This window comes from Ochotona curzoniae, unplaced genomic scaffold (assembly GCF_017591425.1).
Source record: "Ochotona curzoniae isolate NIBS_2020 unplaced genomic scaffold, NIBS_Ocur_1.0 contig_2210, whole genome shotgun sequence".
Classification (NCBI taxonomy): Eukaryota; Metazoa; Chordata; class Mammalia; order Lagomorpha; family Ochotonidae; genus Ochotona; species Ochotona curzoniae.
Window position 1 is genome coordinate 47683213 of NW_024465369.1, and position 12390 is coordinate 47695602.

A 12390-nucleotide genomic window follows, 5' to 3' on the forward strand; every position below is an offset into this window, starting at 1 on the left:
TTGTGCCTCAGTAGCTCTGGTGTGAGTAGTAATTATAGAATTTCTTCATGAATTAAAAGAAGCCAAGATATCCAGAGCCAAATGACATCGCAGAGATCATAAAGGTGTGGTAAGGCAGCGAGGCCCAGGACACGTGTTTGCTCTGGAATCACCCTGAGTCACACAGCGTCAGTTTATTTCCTTTTTTTTTTTTTTTTTTTTTGGTATAAGTCAAAAGGTGAAGTAATTTGAGTAATTGTATTTCTACATGTCTGGAAATCCTTCATTGATGACACTGAGGTAATTTTATAGGAAATGTGGGCAAAAACTTTTCTTACAAGCATACTTGATACCATCTATGTCTACAGTCTTTCCAACATGAAGGAAGAATGTAGTTCCATTCTTCTTCCTCTTTTACTTTTTGAATTGGAAGGCAGAGGGATGAAGACTGGTGGAGATCTCCCATGTCCGGATCCATTTCCCTGATGCCCACAATGGCAGAGATGGGAGTGGGACCAGGACCAGAGCCAGGAACTCCATCCAGGTCTCCCGTGTGGGTGCCAGGGCCTATTTGAGTCGTTACTACTGCCTCTTAAAGTCGCCATTAGTATGAAATGGGATCAGGAGCCATAGTGAACCCTGGTACTCCCGTATGGGATGAGAGTATGCTAACTGGCATCTTAGCCTCTAGACCAGCTGCCCACTTGCCACATTCCATTCTTATTTCTGAAATATTAAGCAGCTGTTCTTTGTTCTCTTTTTTTTCCTGTCTGAACTGTCTTTGAATTATAATCTAAAGCAGATAAATAGCTGTTTTTTTTTTCCCTTTGAAAAGCTAATATGCAGACTGGTTGTGAAAAAGAATGAGCTCTTGGTTCCATTCATCTGGGGACTGTATCCTTGGACCCGCTGCTGTGTGCCATGATGGACTGCGGAGGGCAGTGAGGAATCCTCAGAGCTGGAGTGTTGGCTGGTAGTGCATGCCTATAATTGCTGGCCAGCCTACTTCGTACAGAGAGTAACAAACAGAACTGGTCTAGACTTAACTGCAGTTGTCTTTGCAAGTCCTGGTAGAATTATTGGGTAGTGTGGATAGTGATCCTGCTTCTTTATATTCTTCTTTTTGCCACTTTAACATGTAATATATGTGTGTGTGAACTTATGTGCATGCGTACAAGCATGGACTTCAGACCCTGCCCTTATGACATGTCTGATCCCATATGAGTCAGTGATTTAGCTTTGGCAAGTCTCAGGCTCTTCATTTGGGGTTATTATTGAACTTGACTTCTTTGCATTGTTTTTTTGCTTGTTTTTTGGATAAAACGAAAAAAAAAAAGCATAGGCAGTGTTTGTGAACGGTAGGTTGTGTTGTTACCGTTGCTTCTCGTTCACTCTTCTAACATTTGTTCACACGGGTGCCAGGCAGTTTCCTAGACTCTGTGGATTTATGGAGTATATGGTTAAATAGACAAAGGTCAGTCCTCAGTGGGACTAACATTCTCTTGGGGGCAGACAGTAAGCAGCAAACAGGCTATTTTATTTCTGACAGTGATGAGTGATAGAGGTAGAATATCTCTTACCTGCAGTGCTTGGAACCAGATTTGTTTCGAGTTTCAGTATGTTTGAATTTGGAAATGTTTGTACTTATGTAATAGGATGTCTTGAGATTGGAACCTGTCATAATCTATTTCTTTTTTATTTTTTTATTATTATTTTTTTAAGATTTATCTATTTTATTACAAAGTCAGATATACAGAGAGGAGGAGAGACAGAGAGGAAGATCTTCCGTCCAAGGATTCACTCCCCAAGTGAGCGCAACGGCCGGTGCTTGCCGATCCGAAGCTGGGAACCAAGAACTTCTTCCGGGTCTCCCACGCGGGTGCAGGGTCCCAAGGCTTTGGGCCGTCCTCGACTGCTTTCCCAGGACACAAGCAGGGAGCTGGGTGGGAAGTGGAGCTGTGGGGATTAGAACCGGTGCCCATATGGGATCCTGGGGCGTTCAAGGTGAGAACTTTAGCCACTAGGCCATTGCGCCAGGCCCTATTTCTTTAAAAAAAAAAATAAATAAAAGATTTATTGATTCAAAAAGCAAAGTGACAGAGAGATAGATGGCTTCCCTCTGCTAATTCACCAGGGCTGGGCCAAGCCAAAACCAGGAGCCCAGAATGAATGTCATTTGCCCAAGCATCTGGGTCCTCTGCTGCTCCCCCAGGCTCATTAGCAGGGAGCTGGATCAGAAGTGAAATTGGAACCTGAACCAGTATTCCAGTATGAGATGCTGGCATGGCAAGCTGACAGAGAGGAAAATCTTCTGTCCGATGATTCACTCCCTAAGCAGCCACAACAGCTAGAACTGAGCCAATCCAAAGCCAGGAGCCCAGAGCCTCTTCCAGGTCTCCCACATGGATGCAGGCTCCCAAGGGTTTGGGCCATCCTCCACTGTTTTTTCTAGGCCAAAGGCAAGGAGCTGGAGCATGAACTGGTGCCTATATGCGATCCTGGCAAGTACAAGGCAAGGACTTTAGCTGCTAGGCTACTGCGCTGGGTCCAGCAAGCTAAAGCTTAAGAAGCTGTACCACAGAGCATTCCTTCCACCCCAGTATGTTTTTTGTTGTTGCTGTTGCTGACACAATATCACTGATTGGATAAACCATAAAGAAAAGGTTTCATTTGGCTCTTAGTTCTGGTTTGGAGACCAAGGGGCTGCTTGTGGTGGTAGCCTTCCTGCTGGTGGAAGTCCTAGGTAGCGTCACGTATCGTGTTCTCTAAGACATGAAGCATGCCTGTGGAAATGCCCACTGGGAAGTTACAGGTCTAGATCTTGGAAGAAAGATTGAAGTTGGAACTGTCTTTGGGAAACATTGATGTGCAGAATTCCATTCAATGGTCGAGGTTTTCTGTAACCACCTTCTTTCCCCCTTTGTACTCTTTACCTTTCCTTTGGTTAGTCACTCCATTTTGTAAGATCTTCCTGCGACAAGGAACATGTTATTGTCACCGTTACTTCTGGAACGGATGCCACTTTAGTAAGGAGTGCAGCTTCCAAGATTAGGATGGGAATTATGCTTTAATCTTAATACACAAAGCCTTGATTAATATAGTTTTTAAGATTATTTTATGCGTTCTGAAAGCAGAGAGAGGGGGAAAAACTGCTATCTTAATGGTTTATTTTCCAAATGCCTGTGACAGTTAGAGCGGGGACCCTAGCTTGGTCTCCTACACAAGTGACAGCACCCACCTACTAGGGCCATCAGCTGCTGCCTCCCTGGTACACAAACACTGCGAATGGGAACCAGGAGCATAACTGGCACAGCCCAGGCACTACTTCCGGTATGGGATGGCAAGTGATGTCTTAACTGCAGTGCCGAACAACTGCCAAGGGACTGTATCTAATGTTCTTTTGGTGTTATTTCCTGAGAAATCAAATCCTGGAGTGAGCCTGCATTTGCTCCTGTGCTAGTGGCCTTGGCGTTCCTGTGAGGCTCTTGGAGCATGGTCCTACGTGGTGCCGAGGAGCTGCAGCACGGCTCAGGGATGGACAAGATGCAGGGTCTTCACTTCCCTGGTGAGGTCATTATAGCGTGGGGATACTCCAGGCTCCTCTGGACCTGTAGGGTTTATGGACCTGGCCTGTGCTTGTGGTGGGCCATCCTGAGAGCCCCTGTTGCTGCTGTTCTGTGTCCTGTTACTGTGGCTCTTCCCCACCCACCATCCTCAGGAGTGGGGCACTCGCCAGTTGCCGATCCTCCTCCAGCCAGGCAGTCAGCTTGTGATGACTGGTTTTAAAGTCTCTCTGCAGGATGCTGCCCCCACCCTGCAGGTAGCAGTGGAAATCCTGGCTCCTTGTTTGTTCTGTCTCAACAGTGCCACCAGTGGATTCTACTGCCACCTCACCAGGGATGGTCTTTTGGCTTAGCTCTCATAATGGAGAACTTTGCTCTGAGCAATATTTTCTTTTGTGGTCTAAGATTTTTCTTTTACCTTAGTTTTCCCAACAAGTCATCAAGATTAAAAATGGAAACCATCATCTAAAGCTAACACAGACAGAGCTGCCCAAAGTCAACTAGGCTAATGCTGCCGGTCCCTGTCATTTAATGGTGTTTCTTCTAGCCCCTGTATAGACTTGATTTAAGGGAGATCTTGTACTAGGAAAGTACCGCATTAGCTGCTGAAGGAGCCCTGTAAGGCCAGGGGGACAGGGACCCTGACCTCTGGCCAGCAGGCTGTGTGGCCCATTACTTCTTCTCTACGCCCTTTCATTGTCTCTAGGAAAGGAGTGAGTGGGAAGGGGTGTTATACTTTCTTGGAGTTCTGACCCTAGTTATCTGATGTTTTGCTTTGGTTGGTGGTAGTGTGTAAATTTACCCATTGAAACCCTCTATGCTTGCCCCCTCCTCATCCCACTGCCAGTGATTTTTCTGGTATGTGAAAAAATGTGCACAAAGCCATTCATGTAGCTTGCCCAGGTGGTGACATGACAGTGGAATACCCAGCCAGGGTAAGGGGTGTAGTTTATGATAGTCTTTGGGATTCCTGTGAGGAACTTCACCCCCTCTTTTTTTTTAAAAGCTAATTGAATGGAAACGGAGACCCAGACTCTTGGACCCTTCTTTGTGGGTTGACCAAGGCAGAACTTATGGAAGGCATGGCTGCTCTTACTGAAACATTTGCATTTTATAATAGCAGCTTCCATGTCTGTACAAAGTTTGGTGATTTTTCTTTTATTTCTAATGTTAATTTATTGGGGTGTGAAAAGGGGATGAGAAAAAGAGAGAGAGACTTCCCCGTCTGCCTGCAGTAACCTGGTCTAGGTCAAGCTGGCCAAAGCCAGGAGCCAGGGTCTTGAATGGCAGGGCACCAGCCTGAACCCTCCCTACTGCTCTGTTGAAAGTTGGAGTCATAAGCAGAGCTGGGAAGTGAACCCCGACATTCTGATTTGGGACATGGCTATCTTAACCTCAAGGTCAAGCACCTGTTTCTAGAGCTGTTTTAACATGCTTATTTGATCATTTCCAAGCACCTGCAGTCCAACCAGGGAAGTTGTGATTGTGTAGCAGGTCCATTGCAAGTACCTCTATGCTGTGGATTCTGCCACCTTAGCTGGAGTCAGTACGAGTGGCCACGTGCCGCCCACTGTGGAAATGCATTAATTAGCGTTGTTTGCAAAAGCCCTTCGTTTTACACCAAACACAGAAAGGTAAATAGAAATCCCTTAGATAAAGTAAATGAGTAAATATGTCAGATTAGGTTGTTTAAAATGCCAACAGTCTTCCCGTATGGGTACAGAGGCCCTGGGAGCTGCTATTGGTGCTGTGTGCTCTGTTGCTGGCATGGGAGTAAATGGCTCTGAAGGAAAATGGTGCATTCATTTTTTTTAAAAAGATTTATCTATGTAGTTGAAAGGCAGAATCTCAGAGAGAGAAGGAGAGACAAAGGAAGAAATCTTCCACCTGTTGGTTCACTCCCCCATATGGCCATACCAGCTGCAATTGGGCTGGGCAAGCCAAAGCTAGGACCCTGAAACTCCAGATGGATTTGCCTCAGGGCTTGTTGGGACCTAAGTGCTTGGGTCATCTGTTGCTGTTTTCCCAGGTGCATTATCAAGGAGCTGGTTCTGAAATGGAACAGATAGGAATTGAAGGGTGCCCATATGGGATGCCATTTTCTCAGGTGGCAGCTTAACCCCCTGTGACACAATGCTGGCTCTAACACTGGCATTCTTTACTAAATGTTGTTTAGTGTTGATATCGGTAAGTAATCTCATGGGATCCTTCCACGGGCTGAAATCTGCCACCTGAAAATTCATGTTTGGAGGTTCCTAACCCTCAGTTCCTTGGTATGTGACTATGTTTAGGATCTTTGAACAAATTAAGTTAAAGTTAGAGATAATTAGTGTGGGCCCCAAGCAGTTGATTGGTGTCCTTAGGGGGAGATTAGGGTACAGAAGAAAGGGGAAATTAAAGCACTGGAAGAAGATTGCATCCACAAGCCAAGAAGACCCCTCTCCAGAACTAGCCAGATCCACACCCTGATTCTAAACTTGCAGCTTCCAGAATTGTGAAAAAGAAATGAATAAATAAATGTCTATTGTGTAAGCCACTTAGTATGTGTTTCCCTTTTGACAGCTCAAGCAGGCCAACACAGACATGGAAGCCTAGCTCCATCTCCCTTTGGATTCCCTTCCCACAATCCAGGTGGTTGTTGGGTTCTTGTTTGTGCTCTTCTGTGACAGGAAACTTGCCAGCACATTTGGGACTCTCAAGTGTCAGAAAACCTTTCCCAAAGTGGTTTAAGCAAAGCATGAAGTGTATTTGCCTAAGTGAAAACCCCGGTATATGACCTTAGTCATACCTTTAGGCAGGCCTCCAATGATGTTATCTTAACCTACTTTTCCAACTATTAGCTTTGTGTCCTGTCAAGTAGACTTACTCATGCCCATGCTGGATTTCTCAGGCAGCCCAGGTTCAAGATCAACTGAGAAAGAAACAGCTGAAACAACAGCCTCTGTTCTATCTATCCCCAGGTCTGACCTGCTATTCAGTAGAACAGCCTTCCACCTTCTTGAATGTTCTTGCAGCTTTACTTCTTCACTTGCTTCAGAGTTTTGTGCCAGAACATCTTATCCAGGACTCCATTTTTTTCTTTCACCTCCTTGTTCTGGCTCCTTTTTTGTCATTGTTCTCTTAAAGTGAAGGGCTCCTAATTGTACCTGTTCCCACCATTTTTGTGGCCAAAGTCAAGGATCATGGGAGTATTACGTCCTTTTGATTTGACCGTTCTATTCCTTCAGACTAAAGGAGCTTGTGTGATTTCCTCAAATTTAGCTTAGGATCAGCTAAACTGTGGCAGTCTTTTTCAGGTTAATTCTTGTACCAAGTGTCAGTAGTATACCTCAGGCCAAATCTTAGTAAATTTCTAAACAGAATCATGGAGAAGGAGATTGAGAGAGAGGAGGAAGGAGAGAGAGAGAGTATGTGTGTGCTCAGTCACTTGCCTTTTACCTAAATGGAAAACACATCGACACAGCAGCATATTACGTCTTCCAGGGGTTGGGTTCCACTAGTCAGGGTTCTGTTTTGTCTTAAACAGTCTTGACCTTCTGCTTGGACATACTACCAGACTTAAAATGTAGAGAAGCTAAAAGATCAATGGAGAAACACATACGTGGCCAGGAATCAGCCTAGTGAGTCTGCTGATGGTGACCCTAACCACACTCTGGGTTTAACTCATTGATCACTTGGGAAAGTTTTGAAAGTAGCAAAATAAAGGAAGATGTAAGACCAGCAGAGACATAGACTTTCATCTTTTTTTTTTCCTAGCAGAAACAATAGAACAAAGTTTTGGTGGCTACATAGAACTCACACAGCTAAATGTTGTTTTCCGCGTTCAGCTCTTCTGATGTACCAAGATGTTCTTATGCTCTGTTCCACCCAGATCAATGGGTAACCAGGTACCATGTTGGTTATCCCAGGGTCTCTGTTGGTGATTCCTGAAGCTGTGCTATGGGAATGCCAGGCTCCCAGACTTTGTGGCTTGCATGCGCTATAGGATGATCTTGGATTTTCCTTTGCTGTCAGACACTCTTGCTGCTCAGAAATTGTCTAGACTGGGTCAAGACTGGAGAAGTTCACGTTTCCCTTTCCCAGTCCTGAAGCTGAGCCTCCTTCTTCTTGTGATCAGTCTTTCCAGCCACAGCTGCTCAAGGTTTTTTGGTTAGCCTTTGTTCACTTGTTTCTTCTGCCTGTGGTACTCTTGCCCTCATCTGTGTCCAGTTGCTTCTAACCTAGGTGTCCTTCATCCACAGGGTTAGTAGAGGACCTCCCTTTTATGCATGCTGTGCATGCCCTATCACATAGTTCACTGTTTTGCTTCTATGTCTTCTCCCCGCTACACTCTTAAGGCTCCTTCAAAGTCAAGGTTTCCTCTTTATTCTTGTTTCCTGCAAGTCCAGCCTAGTGTATTTATGGTACATGGTGGTTTCTTGTAACTGTTTATTGAGGAAATTCATATTCATTGTGGTTTTGAGGCTCTCAAACGGCACTGAGCTATATGATAACTGGTTAAGTTTAGAAAACGAGAGCATAATAGCTAACCTACACCCTGTTAGCAATTATGGAATGACTCACAATTAGCTGTATCTGTATCTTAAAAAAATCTTTTGAAAAATGCCAGTTTTTTTTTACAGCATAATTAGTAATCAGTTGCTAATACTGTGAATTGTGAAAATAAGAAATCTGAATCTTAAAAGCAATTTTCCTTCTATTAGAATTTTGCTCACCTGCAGAATTTCAAGATATTTGACAAGTGATTTTGTAGTGTTTTCTCTTGAGTCGTTTGTTGCTTGCCAGTTGTGTCCCTCCTTGTAGATAACCTCACCCACACTAACCACCTGTTCTACAGTTGCCTGTATGCTGCCTACTTTATTTACTTTGCTGATTGCCTGTTATGAACTAGGACAGTGGTGATGTTACTGACCTCTATCATTAGAGATTTTCCTAAGTGTCTAGCTCGCTGAGGAGCATTTTTCAGACTAGTTTTCTATATTTCCAGGCTTCCATCCCAGGAATATTTCAAGACCTTGAACATGTGTGTGCTTTCTACTGAGCATAAAGAATTTGGTTGTGCAAAATTTTATCTAGAAGAACATATCATGAGTTTTATTTTTATAAGTAAATCCTTCATTGCAGAAGAGTGAGCGTGTCCGCTTGTTAGGGATTCTGCAACAAATAACCATAGAACCAGTGTCTTAATAACCGGAAATGTATTTTCTCCCAGATCTAGTTGCTAAAAGTCCAAGTTCAAAGTGTCAATAAGGTTGGTTTATTCTGAGGGTCTCCTTGGCTAGTCTTCCTCCATGATTTTTATTTATCTGGTCTTCCTGCCAGGTTTGTCTCTGTGCTAATCTGCCATCCTTACAAAGACATCAGTACTATGGGATTAGGAACTGCCCAAGTGACCTCATTTCACCTGAAGTACCACTGCAAAGGTGCCAAGTTAGTGATTGTTGGGACTTAGGGCTTTGACATATGCATTTGGGAATGTATGACACAGTTCAGTGCATAAATGTGATTAATAAAGCAATTTAAATATTCCAAACAGATGTTAAAGATACTTTAAAATTGCTGGAATACTTCCCATTAATTGTGTTTAGAAAAGATCATCACCATGACACATTATCCTTAAACTTTCAAAAATAAGTCAGAGACTGTTAAATAATGTGTGTCTGTTCTGCCTTCCTACTGATCTGAATACTACATTCCTTTCAGTTCAAACCTGTGAAGGTATGGCTGATTGCTTGAAGCCATCGACTTCCTCACAATGGTTCGTGAGAATGGGGTCCTGATGCTCCATTGTGTTTTGGAATTCTGAGACAGAAACAATGTCTGAAAGCAGAAAGTGTTGTTGAATCCTTTATGATGCTGGGGCAGGCATGATGCTGTAGTACATCAAGCCTCAGCCTGTGGCACTTGTTCATGACCTGGCTGCTCCACATTCAGTCTGGCTTCCTGCTTATGGCCAGGAAAACAGCAGAGGATGGCCGTAGTCCTTGGGACCTGCACCCCATGGGAGACCTGGAAGAAGCTCCTGGCTTCTGGCTTCAGACTGGCTCAGTTCTGATCATTTTCACCATTTGGGGAGTGAAACAGCAGATGGAAGACCTGTCTTTCTTTCTGTGAATCTGCCTTTCCAGATAAATAAATCACAAAATTATAATAATGCTACCATTTATTGAGTGCTTGTTTTGAGTGAGTCATAATGTTAGCAATATCACCATAAACCTTCAGAGTAGAACTGATTATCCCTTCTTAAAAATATTTGAAGAAACTAAAGGAGAGGAAATAACTTCACCTGTGTACATCCTGATTTTTTTCTCTTATTTGTATTTTGACCTCATTTGTTCTTTTTTTTAAAGATTTATTTTTATTATTATTATTTTTTTTTATTGGAAAGGCGGATATACAGAGAGGAGAGACAGAGAGAAAGATCTTCCATCCGATCATTCACTCCCCAAGTGAGCCCAACGGCCGATGCTATGCCAATCCGAAGCCAGGAGCCTCTTCCGGGTCTCCCACGCGGGTGCAGGTTCCCAAAGCTTTGGGCAGTCCTCGACTGCTTTCCTGGGCCACAGGTAGGGTGCTGGAAGGGAAGCGGGGCTGCCGGGATAGAACCGGCGCCCATATGGGATCCCGGGCATGCAAGGCAAGGACCTTAACCACTTGCGCCACCGTGCCGGGCCCGACCTCATTTGTTCTTAAAGGATTGTCAGTTGTGACATTAGATAAGGGAAAGAAATGAAGGGTATTTCAAGTTTTTACCCACTCTATTTGCTGATGAACTAAGAACCTCAGAGGTTATAGACAGAAACCCAGCATCTAAATCACATGTAGGTAGAGGTTTGATGGTGTTACACTGTCTACCTCTTTAACTGAATTGATGGACTGTGGATTGCTTCAGGCCTGCAGCTTTGGCTTGGATTGAATAATGGCGACTCTGAATCAGAGGTGGGCTCCAAAAAAGATTCAAGATAAGTAATATGAATGCTGGGAGAGTAAATTGCTAAATTTATTCATGATGGAATTATAGGAAAGTATGACTAAGGACAGGCTAGAATGGGCTCACCTGGTGGCTGTACATTACTGGCTCAGGATCAGAATAACCCAAGGGCTTCTAAAAGCAGTGCTTGCGTTTTACCATGGAGGTCTTGTTGAGATGGCCATGGACCTGGACAGGTGTCATTTTTTTTTAACAGTTACTGGACTAAGTCTGATGGACAGCCATGGTTAAGAATTGATGAGGGAAGCCATGGTTGGGATGGTTTCTGAGCCTAACTTTACCTTTGGCATCTTTTCAGATTACTCACTAACTTCAGCTATACATTTTTAAATGGTTGAAAAAGATCACAAGAATATTTTGTGATACGTGAGAATTACCTGAAATTTACAGTGTTGATAGTCTAAATTTTATTGGTGCCCAGCCTTGCTCACTCGTTTGCATGTTATTCATGACTCCTGTTACACCATAGTGACCAAGCTGTAATAGAGACCGAGGGGTCTACAAAGCCTAAACTGTCTACTGTGTGGCCTTTTGTAGAAAGTATTTGGTAACTCTTGTGCTGGTAGGGTTCAGGCCTAGAGCTGCTTTAGAACTTAAAAAGTGGCAAAGGATTGTGTTCTCTCTGTGTGTATGTGTGTATGCAGTGTATTTTGCATTTTAATTTCTGTGGGTTTTTCCAAGAGGAAGGATGCTGATGACTGACAAAATGTTTATCAGACGTCGTTGCAACACATACCGTTGTCCTCAGAACACACAAGTAAAAAGAATATAGTGTCCAGAGAACAAGGTGGTCCAACCCTTTCCAGTGCTTTGCTGAGGATCTCCTGCGTCTGTTCTGAGTAATAGCCATTTCCTAGTGACTCCCTATGCTCACAACACTACTGGTCCCTTTTTTCTTTCTTCTCAACCGTGTTTGTGATTAATGCCACCTGGGTGTCTGAAAGCACTTCCCTTTCTTGGTTCTAATTTGGAAGATGGAAAATATTATTTACAGCAAGGACTTTAATGTAGAATTGTAGTTGATCAAGACTAGGAAAATGGCAATGGTTGTTGTGTTGGTTTCTTTTGCCTTCTGGTTTGTATCCACTAGGATTTGAAAATGAGGAAGGCAGAAGATTATGAGAAATGAGCAGGCAGTGGAAAATGAGAAAGTGCCCCTATCAGGTTGCATTTTGCTTGGAGAAGCAGCTAGCATTTGCTTCAAAACAAGCCCATCCAGTTCAGAATAAGAGATTTAATTTTATGCTTGATTTGATCACTTTAGGCCTTTGCTTGTTTTACTTTTGTTTGTGGTGTGTAAGGGGGAAGGAGAAGCAAGACATTGATACGTATTTTTCCATTTCGTAAGTGTATATGAATATTTTTTTTTAAATAGCACGTTTCAATTGATAGGATTAAGTATTTCCATTTCCATATAACTTATTGTTCATTGGATGACAGTGTTCAGTGAATTTCCAGGTGAAACTGCTTGGTATGTTGGATATTGCCACTAATACCCGTATGTGTTCATGTGTTCTCATTTTTATCCTGTTCTGCTCCCATGGTAGTGTCTTCCATCCCAAGCGTATTTACCCTACAGCCGCCTGGCATGAAGCCAGTGATGTCATTATAGATGGCGGTGTGCCCAGAGTATCTTATAATAAAAGCATTGTCTCAGCTACTAATTAAGTTTCAGGAAGGCTGATGTTTGCATTTATATTAAACCTCTTGGAAGGGCTGAGAGCACATGTATTATGAGCAATCTTCTAATTCCTGCATTCATGGTTCATACTCCAGCCTAAATTTGGAACACTGTGTTTGGAGAAGAAGAGTAGGCAATATTTGCATTTTTTTATATATATATATAGTAGGGACTCA

The 12390-nt window shown here is 43.3% G+C and overlaps 1 protein-coding gene across 3 annotated transcripts in view; it reads left to right on the forward strand.

The window, feature by feature from the left end:
• The window catches only part of MFSD6 (major facilitator superfamily domain containing 6), a 69070-nt gene that overhangs the window by 32799 nt on the left and 23881 nt on the right, over positions 1-12390 (forward strand). The gene's annotated exons all lie outside the window — the stretch shown is intronic.